Here is a 10,721-nt window from a genome sequence, read left to right on the forward strand (position 1 = left end):
TCATCAGGACTAGAGGAAAAGTTTCCTAAAAGTATCCTAAAAGGTACAACTTTTTTTTATTTTGGCTACAGTAACAGAGGTTTATAACCCCCTCGGTTTCTTGGGGTTTTTTTTTTTTTTTGGCTCATCTGTGTCCAATTAGGGAAATTTCCCTTTACTTTCTGTCCCATAGCCAAGGCAGGAAGTGAAGAGAATGGAGGGAATCCTGGTATGTCACCAAGGTCATCAGACTCAATGGAAGACTTTGCCTCTATAAATGTGTTCTGATGTCAACCCACAATTTCGGATTTTCTTCTACTTTTACTTTCAATAACAGCAGTAAACAGAGAGGGTGAATCTCCCTAACGGGGACACAGGTGTCTTAATCCCTCTCCAATCTATCCAAAACTTAAAAAAAAAAAAGTTTTCTTATTAGTTACACTTTAACCACTTAAGAAAGGTTTTACGCCCTTAATGACCAGGCCATTTTTAGCAATACGGCACTGCGTTACTTTAACTGACAATTGCGCGGTTGTGCAAACCTGTACCTAAATAAAATTTATGTTTTTTTTCCCCACAAATAGAGCTTTCTTTTGGTGGTATTTGATCATCTCTGCATTTTTTTTTGGCGCTATATACAACATTCTGACAATTCTAAAAAATATATATATTTTTTACTTTCTGCAATAAAACATATCCAATAAAAAAATCTAATTTTTTATTAATTTAGGCTAATATGTATTCTGCCACATATTTTTGGTAAGAAAAATCCCAATAAGTGTTAATTGATTGGTTTGCTCAAAAGTGATCGTGTCTACAAACTAGTGGACAGATTTATGTCATTTTTATACTAGTAATGGCAGCGATCAGCGATTTTTAACGGGACTGTGGTATTGCGGCAGACAGATCAGACACCTAACTGACACTTTTGAGGAGACCAGTGACATTACTACAGTAATCAGTGCTAAAAATATACACTGTTACTGTACTAATGACCCTGGCAAGGAAGAGGTTAATGCCAGGGGCGATCAAAGGTTAAGTGTGCTCCTAGGAAGTGCTTTCTAACTGTGTGGGGGATGTACTCAATAACAGAGACCTATGTTCCTAAATAGTAGGAACACAGGATCCCTGTGTTCATCTGTGACAGAACAGCGGGCTGCCTTGTTTACATTTTTCATTTTGGATGAAGCAATGGAGGGTTATATCCCCTGTCAATTTTTTTTTTGCCATCTGTGTCCCATTGCTGAGATTTCCCTTCAGTTTCTGTCTCATAGCCAAACAGAAAGTGAGAAAGAGAATCACTGAAAATTAAAGTACTTGTAAAGGCACAAGGTTTTTTCCTTCATGCATTCTCTACATGAAGGTAAAAAACTTTCTGTAAGCAGCAGACCCCCCCTAATACCCGAGCCCCATCTCAATTCAGTGATGTCCACGAGAGCCTTGCCTCTCCAGAGACCCGTACTCTTGATTGGCTTTTGGCAGCAGCTGGATCCAGTGAGCCAATCAGGAGATGGAGGTGGCGGGGCCGAGTGGAAGTGGCGGGGCCTGTGTGAATGGACACACAGAGCTGCGGGTCAGGAGTGCGCCTGCTTGGGTGCCCCCCAGAGCAAGCTGCATGCTGTGGGGGCAACCAGCAAGAGGGAGGAGCCAGGAGCGCCAATGAGGGACCCGAGAAAAGGAGAATCAAGGCTGCTCTGTGTAAAACCACTACACAGGAGGAAGTTTGTTATTTTTAGAGAAAACAAAACGAGACCATAGTATAATTTTAAGGGAATTCCCCAGGTCATCAGAGCTAGTGTGCCCATTGGAAGATTTCCCCTCCATTACTTTTCTTGGGACAACCCACAATTTGGGATTTTCTTTTACTTTACTTTCTAAGATAATTGTAATCAGGACAAATAGAGAAAGTGAATCTACTTTAGCCCCGGTTCACACTTATGCGAGTGCGGGGTTCGCATGTAATGTGGGAGCGCACTGCTCCTTCATTACATGCGATCGGCTGTGCGGTGCGAGTTTAGCCATACACTTTGTATGCCTAAATTCACACCCGCAGCAAACTCGCACAGGACCCTTTTTGGCAGCCGCATCAGGATCGGATCGCACAGCGGTTCACACTTGTGCCATCCGATCCTGTGCGAACTGCAAGATCGCACGGCGATATGCGATCAAACTGGGGGTGTCGTTAAGATTACATTGACACCCACATGCCGTATCGCATATGGCAGTGTGAACTGCCGGGGGTGAGTGTGCTATGCGGATTCGCAGCCTTCCCGCATCGCATAAGTGTGAACCGGACCTTACTATCATCACAGACTGTGGAACAGTTTGCATTTTATTTAGAAATCAAGGTCCCAGAATCAGGAGGAAAAGTGGAGAGGCACAGAATCCAAGTTGCAAGAAGTCCAGTGTGAAATTCCACAGTCAGCGATTTGGAGAGCCATGTCATCTGCTGGTGTTGGTCCACTGTGTTTTATCAAGTCCAAAGTCAGTGCAGCCCTCTACCAGGAAATTCTAGAGCACTTCATGCTTCCCTCTGCTGACAAGCTTTATGGAGATGCTGATTTCTTTTTGCAGCAGGACTTGGCACCTGCCCACACTGCCAAAAGTACCAAAACCTAGTTTAATGGTCATAGTATCACTGTGCTTGAGTGGCCAAAAAACTCACCTGATCTAAACCCCGTAGACAATTTGTGAAGCATTGTCGAGAGGAAGATGAGAGACACCAGACCCAACAATGCAGATGAACTGAAGGCCACTATCAAAGAAACCTGAGCTTCCATACCACCTCAGCAGTGCCACAGGCTGATCGCCTCCATGCCACACCGCATTGATGCATGAATTCATGCAAAAGGAGCTCCAACCAAGTATTGAGTGCAAACTATACTGTACATGGACATACTTTTCAGTAAGCCAACATTTCTGTATTAAAAATCCATTTATTTTATTGGTCAGCAAAATTAAAAGAAAGAAATGCTTGAAATGTATCACCCTGTCTGTAACGCATCAATATTTGAATCACTTTTCGAATTGAATTACTGAAATAAATTAACTTTTTAACAATATTCTAATTTTATGAAATGCACCTGTATATTCCGTTTTATGTTTTATTTAAAACAGAAATCCAGTTTTTGATAGACTTCTCCCTTCCCTGGCTTATAGAGGTTGTAAACCTCCACAAAAAATAAAATAAAAACCTGTAAGACAAAGGCATAATTAGCTAGTATGCATCGCATACTAGCTCCTTATGAAATACTTACCTTAGAATGAAGCCCTTCCAGCGGGGCCCGCTCACAGCTGAGACGGCCAACATGTTCACCCGTCTTTCTTCCAGGTTTGTTTCCTCCGACCTGCTGATTGGCTGAAGCTGCGAGGACATCATTCCCATGCATGTGGCTGGGAGTCACCGTTCACAGCACAGGGCTCTAAAGGAATGGCACAAGGGGCTGTTCCTTCAAAGCGCATGCGCCAGTGATGTCACTGGCTGAATATAAAGTAAATATCTCCTTAACGGTGCAAGTTTAGGAGATATATACAATACCTATAGGTAAGCCTTATCATAGGCTACCTTAAGGTAAAAGTTACAGATTTTATATTGAATGGTGGCCATCTTTCAACCCTGAAGAAGGAGCTGACCTGTTAAGGTTTCAGCAAAAGGCAGGCTCCATCAGCAGAAAACATAGGGGAGTAGTGGATCAAATATTTTGGTCTAGCTTCTGCTGCCTATGAGGGCAGAATTTTAATAGTTTCTTGCCCTTGGTGGGGGAAGAGTAGCCCATGTATGTCCACTACTATATGAAGAGATGATAAACTCAAGTCTTATGTTCCTGACAATAAAAGCACAGACATCGAAATCTCTATATTCAGTCTACAAATAAAGGCAATCTGTTTTTTTTTTTTTTTGTCTACACAAATTTTGAAATCAAAGAAAAAGTGATGTCAAAAGCTGATAGGATACAAAACCTCATATTACTTCACTGCTGCAGAGTGCCCTCCAAAACCCAGGGGTACCTACTATATGCCATTCCCTGATTTTAGAAGCTTCAGACATATGGCCCACCATCAATAGATGAAAGCGTTTTTTTGCATTGTGGTATGTGCTGGCAATGGTAATCAGCTTAGACCCTTTTGGATTTGGATACCAGTTTTTGCAGGTTTTGGAGGTATTTTGCTTTAGTGGATAATCTTGAGACATTCGTACTAAGCAGCATCTGAAGGCAACTAGTCTTGATTTGGGAGGTTAGTTAAAGTGATACTAAAGGCATAGTATTTTTTGTTTTTTTAAACTTGTCATATGCACAGAGCAGCCCCGCTCCTCTTCGTCTCGGGTTTCCCACTGGTTCTCCTGGCTCCCCCCCCTTGAGAAGGCAGCTTGCTATGGGGGCAGCCCTGCACTACGCATCCATAAGACACATAGAGCCAGGGCTCCATCGCCTCCCCCCACTCTCTCTTCATTGGCTTACTGTCTGTGTCTGAAGAGAAAGACCCGGGACAGCTGAGGCTCTCGTGCACATCGCTGGATCAAGAGGGTGCTCAGGTGAGTATTGATGGGGTAAAGAGCACACAGAAGTTTTTGTTGCTTTCATGCATAGATTGCATGAAGGTAAAAAAACATTCAGCCTTTACAATCACTTTAATTGTGACTAGTCACTTCTCTGTTTAGAAACCTTAGGAAATAGCACAAATGCAAAAGGGTAGTCAACGAGTGCGACCAATCAGATTTTGATGATCTAAGTGAGATCAGCAAAGATGTAACTCCCGAATCCTATCAGTTATTACACTTTGAAAAGCTTTATTGGCTTGCATGTACAGTGTACTGTAGTGCCACAGATGGGAGTAAAAGGAGATTGCCAGGGAGACTATGTGGAGATGACAGGAGCAGTGGTAGTTACAGTTAGGTGGAAAAATGAAATAAAAAAATACAAAACACACAAATAGAACATCTTCATATATACTATTGCATACCCATAGTTCAGGGCTCAACAAATCCCAGGCGCCAGGTCTCAATTGCAACTAGAAATTGCATCCTGGCACCTGGCCTTTCTTAGCCCATTTACTGTTGGCACCAGGCATGAGCATAGAGTGAAAAAGATTGGCCCTGATGCATGGCAATCACCGGGAATCTCTCATCAAGTCCCTCCCCCTTCAACCCCATAGGCCATCTCCTTATAGTCTTTTTTTTTTCTTTCAAACAAAGCCCGCCCCTGTTTTCTGAGCTCTGGTTGGACAGGCCGCGGCATTCCCACTCGTGATTGGTCTCAGCAGCTGTTAGTAAGGCAAGGCATCAGGTGGCTGGGCTACATGTGGCTCTTGCTGCCTTCGCTGTTGGCTTGGCAGGCTGGTCTGGATGGCGGCAGCTCTGTACCCTGTCTGTGACTGACCTCAGTCGTCATCGCTGGTGGTGGTGAATGTGTCTTCCCGAGCCTGGGCCATGGAGCTGTGAGGCGACATCCCAGGGAGAGGTTTGGCCAGTGTAGCTCGTGTGGGCTGCATTTAATGCTCCCATCGTCATCTCTGCTCACCTGACCCCCCCCCTCCCCCCAGGCTCCTCATTGTTGTCAGGGTGAGGCGAGGTGCCTTTCCGATCTCCTCCATGCTACTGTAGTTCCTGCTGGCTCCCTTGTGTGTATATGTCCTTCCTGGGAGCCTGGCCTGTAGCTGGTCTCTCCCAGACTAGAGACGGTTGTGGGATGGAAGGGCCAGACTGTGCTTTACTTGCTGAATCCTGAGTCAGAGCAGGCAACAGCAGTGTGTCCCTGGAAGCAGCCCATGTCCATGGGGGAGGATGGATGGAGTTTCAGTACTGATTTAGGACCATGTGGTGTTTTATATTAGCAACCCCCCCACTTTGAGACCAACTGGTCTCTAAGGGGGGTTTACTTATATAAGGTGTGCTCCCACACCTCAAAAACCTAAAAATTCTACAAATGCAGCGCAACCTCCCCCTTATAATTATACTGACTGCTGCCCACCCGTCCACAGTACATTTAGTGCAGGCAAGTGGCACAAGCAGGCTGGATAATGTACATGTGCAGCATCGAGCCTGTTCCGGGTTAGGGACACACAGGATTTTGTCAGCAGGGCCCGGCCAATGGTTTATGGCTAATGCCCCATACACACGTGCAGATTATCTGCAGACTTTTGTCTGCAGACTTACCAAAACCATATAATATGAGGTCAAACCTAAACACTTTCAATTTGTATGCAATCCGGCAGGCCCTTGTACTACATAGAAAAGGTAAGTCTGCAGACAAAAGTCTGCAGATAATCTGCACGTGTGTATGGGGCATTAGACCTGCTGATGGGCTGTAGCCAATCACAGCACAGAGTCCTGCGTTTACTCTGTCTGTACACAGATCAGCAATCTTTGTAAGTTTAAAAGAAACTGGCTTCTAACTTTTTTTTAGCTGGCTCCTAGATTCAAAGCAAATTTGTCAAGCCCTGCCATAGTTGATACGGGAAGGCAAACAATCCAAATAAAGCATGGTCTTATTCGTTCCAGTGGGGGAAGAAAAATTCCTTCCTTATCCCCCAGGAGGCAATCAGATATTCCCTGCCGTTATTACCTCCAAAAATTAGTTTTGTGCATTTAGGAATGCATTCAGCCCCTTTTTAAAAACAATCTACAGAACTGGCCAGAACTAGTGCTTGAGGGAGTCTATTCCAGAGCTCTTACAGTGAAGAAGCCTTTCCGTATGTGAAGGTTAAATCTCTTTGCCTCCAGACGTGAAGAGTGCCCAATCGTCCTCTGTAATGATCTGAACATGAAAACCTCTACACCGGAGTTCACTGTATGGTCCACTTATGTATTTAGACATGTTGATCATTGTGCCCCCTATCTGGAAAGGAGGCAGCATCATTCCTAAAGACTGCCGAGTCTGGATTGGGAAAGGAAAAATCTTAAAGTGTTCTATCAAAAAAATGATGTTATAGATGTTTCCAAAGTCTTGCTTGGACTAGAATTGCTGTGGCAATGTTCAGGAATAGTGTTAAACTGGTAATGGATAAGTTCACCTTTTGGAACATGTTACATGTTCCACCCGTATTTAGGGTGTGACATGGAACATCAGCTGCAGCCTCTCCCCCCCTCTCCTGTGACATTGAGTGGGCATCTTCTTTGGGCGCCCGCTATTACCCTTTGAAATGAACGTGACCGTGCAGGGCTCAGTCCTCGGTGAATGGGAAACTACAAGTCCCAACAGCTTTTGTGGCTATCAGCTTGTAGTTCTCAATAAACTACCATGGTGCTGTTGAGCAATGTGGTAGGTCATTTATTCTTCCGGTCTGTGTCTCTGCCTGCCCATATGAGCAGATACACCGACATATCTTTAGAAGTCCTGCATGGAACCAGTGAGCTGCTGATTTAAAACAAAAAATAATAAATGCACAAAAAATAATAAACTTTTACCTGCAAAAAAATGTGCATTTATTATTTTTTGTTAAAAAGGTACTTATCCTTTACGCTCCATCAACAGTATTCCATTGAGTATCAATTTCAGGCGTTTTTTTGGGGGGCGTTTTTTGCAGGTGTTTGGAGGCAAGCATTGAAATCTAACAAAAATGTGTGTAATCTGCCAAAAAAGAAGGTCATGTACTTTTTTGAGCTTCAGGCAACAAAACGCTCAGATGTGAACAGGGGCCATTGAAATGAATGGGATTTTGCTTGTTGGGTGTTTTGAGAGCTGAAATACACTCAGGTGTAAACGGGGCCTAAAAGTTGAAGATTTTAGCAAGCATGAAGATGAAAGACCCACTTTAGGGCAGAGCTAGAGATGTCTGAGATTTTACCACCAGTCACTGATTACATAACCAGTGGCCCAGGAAGGCCAAATATTTATCTTGATAGTTGAATTTTAAAGCCGGTTCACACTGAGGCGACACAACTCCTTACTACTTCGGTGGCGACTTGTGCATTACCATGCACCACGACTTCGGAGCGACTTGCAGGGACTTCACATAATGGAAGTCTATGCAAGTCGCTCTGAGCCCCCCCCCCCCAAAGTAGTACAGGACCCTTTTTCTAAGTCGGAGCGACTTGTGTCGCTCCTATTAGAACGGGTCCATTAGCGGTCAATGGACCGCGACTTGTCAGGCTGACAAGTTGCCTGACAAGTCGTGCTAGTGTGAACCGGCTGTTAAAGTACACATGTTATGAGACAAAGATTGTGGCTACCAACACAGGCCTTTGTCAAAAAATGCAAGAAATATAGTGGCTGCAATTGTTGGCCTTCTTCATAAAATGCAAGAAATCAAGGAGCTGTCAGTGCTTTAGTACTTCAAAGCCACTACCCTGGAACAATAAGGCAGCAAAAGGAGTGCCAAACTCAGAATTCCTTATATATCCAAAATTGCTTCAGTTCAGTGACCCAAAGTATTTAAGCAAAACTATCAGCACGAGAGCCAAGTAACTAGCATTGGCAGCCCCCATATTTATCCAATGACAGGTGCATTTTAAAAGTACCAAACCAATAAGCAACAAAGATACTCAACTCGTAGTTAGGTCAATTTTTCAGTGAACTATGCCTAATAGTTTACTAGGGCCTTGAGATATTACATTGTGATGGATAGTTTCTCGTGAAGTTATGAGCAGCATGTTGAGTTGTGGGCTAGGAGAAAAAAAAAAAAAAGGAAGGAAAATGCTATACACGTTTTTTGAATGGCCCCTGCAGTATTATGCCATAGTATGTATCGCACATGAGCACATTATGACAGACTTACCGTAAAACGGAGCCCTCCAGTGATATGCTTTCATCCTTGCCGACAAGTCTTTATTTCTGGTTAGTGCTCTCCTGCCATTCGAATGACTGGGGCAATGACTTCACTCCTGCTTATGCGCACAGTAGTCAGCATAGTTGCACGGGGCAGAGCATCACTGCACATGCGCAGTGATGTCATCAGCTGGAGCCGATGTCAATGTCCCCTAAATAACTATACCTAGGAGGTAATATTTTCTATAAGCTTACCTTTAGGAACAAATTGCGAATTTACTAACGCTTTATTAAAATGTATATTTATCATAGGGATGCACCAATATCAGCTGGTGAAAATAGAATTCTGTGTTTTGCTAATAGAAAAAAAAAAAAAAAAGGTGCAGATAATGGCCACCGAAAAACGTAGGTGCGTTTTTGATGCATGTTTTGCCACGTTTTTAATGCATTTCAATTTGGGGGGGGGGGGGGAGGGTGCAACAGGCCAGTGTGAGTGTGCTTTTTTTGTTTTAATGCGCAAAAGTGATGTAAAAACTATTAAAAAGTCGAATACAGTTTATATATATATATATATTTTTTTTTTTTACAACTGTCCATTTCAGTTTCGGTATTTGGCCAAGTGCATCCTGATTCAGTTTCGGTCCACAGTTTTCATTTCGGTGCACCACTAAGTTTTCATGAAGTAAAAACAATTTAGTTTTAACATATTAAATATTTTTTTTCCTTCAGATTTATTTGCCCATGATGTTGTAAGAAAAAGCTGCGCTCACAAAGACACAAGAAATCACACAAGCCATCATCATCACAACAGCTGCTTCATTTCCATGTCAGCCCCTAACTTTTACTCCCCTACTGATTTTAATGGTAGTAAACAAACATACAAATTATAAATAAATATAAGTATAGTCCGCGTTATGGATAATCAACAAAATTGTGATAATATTCTAAAAGTGCTTTGAGCTGCTGCTCCCAAATAGACCGCTACCGGAGTAGTACCTGTTGTAATTCTATGTATTAAAAAAAATGGGTTTTGGTGCTGTTCTAGGTGCAATAAAATACTAATATACCCGTGTGCTTATTCTCCAAAAGCCACAAATCAAATAAATATAAAATATAGTACAACATATGCAAAAAAAAAAAGTGCAAAATGTAAGTTATTGTGCAACATTTGCAAAAAAATATGTGCAATAATAGTGCCCAAATGGAGTGAACTTCCAATTACACTCAAATCATAAACACACTATGTAATCCATAAATCAATGAAAAAGTGATCTGTGAACAGTTCTTGGATAATGTGCAGCGGCCTTTTAGTAATGTCCGTCGTTACAGCTATCCTTGCTTGTTCTTATGGTAGCATCAATAAAGGAACGCTACTTGATGATGTTACAAACAGAAGTGGCGCAATGAAGCTAGGCTCTGCCCTACGGGTTTCATTACTATGTTCCACTCCTAGTGGCTGCTCTCGATGACGTCAGCGTGACAAAAGGTGTAGGGCGGAGCCTAGCGTCACAGTGCCACTTTCGGTTTGGGTCCATGGAGCGCATCACGTCTCGGACTTCCTGGTTTTTAACTTGAGCTGCTTGAATTTTACTCAATGTAAGTGCACTATTGTTTTTTACCACTAAAACTAACTATACGGATTCACACTATTTCTATGTATCACTGAGACTGCTGGGGATTGCAAGAAGAGGCCGTCAAAGAGTGTTCGTGGAACACAGCCTACAGCCAGGTGTAGCTGTTAAAGCTGGATATCCCTTTTGCAAGGGGAGAGATGTCTGGTGAGTGTACTATCAGAAGGGGGGCTTGAGTGAAGACACCGGGCACACTGCATGCTGTTGCACAACCCCCTGGTTGTAACATCATCAAGTAGTGTTCCTTTATTGATGCTACCATAAGAACAAGCAAGAATAGCTGGAACGACAGACTAATTAAAAGGACACTGCACATTATCCAAGAACTGCTCACTAAGCACAGATCACTTTTGCATCACTATATGGATTACATAAAGTGTTTATGATTTGAGTGCAATTGGAAGTT

Source organism: Pelophylax lessonae, assembly GCF_965119305.1.
Source record: "Pelophylax lessonae genome assembly, chromosome: 2".
NCBI classification, from domain to species: domain Eukaryota; kingdom Metazoa; phylum Chordata; class Amphibia; order Anura; family Ranidae; genus Pelophylax; species Pelophylax lessonae.